General features: G+C 53.8%; 1 protein-coding gene across 4 annotated transcripts in view; it reads right to left on the bottom strand.

Moving 5' to 3' along the window:
• Positions 1 to 821: 821 nt before the first annotated feature.
• VPS52 (VPS52 subunit of GARP complex) overlaps positions 822 to 1,127 on the bottom strand; it is a 20,932-nt gene continuing 20,626 nt past the window's right edge. For all 4 annotated transcript variants that reach the window (XM_007460829.1, XM_007460828.1, XM_007460826.1 and 1 more), the window contains one exon: positions 822 to 1,127. This exon is cut by the window's right edge and continues 416 nt beyond it. The gene's annotated coding sequence lies outside the window, so the exon portion shown is untranslated.

The raw sequence follows: 1,127 nt of genomic DNA on the forward strand, positions 1-1,127 counted from the left end.
AGGGTCCGCCGGCAGAAACCGGTCCAGCTCTGCCTCGCTATGCGCGGTCCTCGCTTTCAGCCACCCGCGCTCGGGCCACACGCGGGACCCCTTTGTATTCTCTCTGCCTCCGCGGGCGGGCTGGGCCTGCATCCAGAGTGCTGAAGCGGGGGCTGGGAGGGAATGATTAGGCCATAGGGGCGGAGGAAGCGTCGCCAAATTACCATTTTCCCCTGACTGTCCAGGCCTTCCCCCTTAGGACTTAAGGCGTCCCCATGTCTCCCCAGTCTAGAGTCTGAGTTCAAACGAGGTGTCCAAGCAGCGGCAGCAGGCAGGCGCCGAGTCATAGAAATGGATGAGATGGTCACATTGCAAACCTGGCCTACTAATGCCCCAGTGGTGTGGGTATTGCAGCCCTCTAGCAAGTGGCTGTGACAACCACATAAGAGGAGCTAGGGAGCTGACAGTGAAGGAAAGGAGGCAATCCCAGGGTCAGCCTGAGGAGGCAGGAGGCAAAGAGAGCTGGTGTCAGTGTCGGGAGCCAAGGCAGACCTTGGACAGTGACCAAGGTGGCACAGCCCTTGATGCATCTGCCATCTTAACCAGGGCCATTTCCTCCACCAGGCTGGTTACTCATAAAACAGTCTCCACCCTAAAAGCACTACAGCCACTCTTTTGGCCTGAGGTAGCTAGAGGTGAGAGGTAACCGTGTGCCCCTACTTTCTGGACACCCACCAGAAGGGATGTAGGCCCAGGAGGTAGTCAGAGAGCAAAGATGACCCTGGAGCAGAGATAGGGCTACTTGAAGGCCCCAGGAGGAAGGAGAAAAGAAATGGGAAAAGAGTGTTATGTCATGTTAAATATTTATTGTTTTCTGCAGACTGACCTTGGTGTAACTCTCAAGCCAGGAGGGGACTGGTTAGTGTTCAAGTTGCTGAGATCTTAGGTCAAAAAGCTACAGAAAAGAACTCACTTTGAGGGAAAAGAAAAAAAAAAAAATCAACCATTATGAGGCAGTCTCCCCTTCCCACACCAATTCGAAGAGTCGAGGCTTCACACCTCATAACATGGTGACAAGAGCTCAGTGAACCAGAAGGTTTTACTGGGAGAAGAAAAAAGCCCTGGGGGTGGGGCAGTGGAGGGAAAGA

Source organism: Lipotes vexillifer, unplaced genomic scaffold, assembly GCF_000442215.2.
Source record: "Lipotes vexillifer unplaced genomic scaffold, Lipotes_vexillifer_v1.1 scaffold921, whole genome shotgun sequence".
NCBI lineage: Eukaryota > Metazoa > Chordata > Mammalia > Artiodactyla > Lipotidae > Lipotes > Lipotes vexillifer.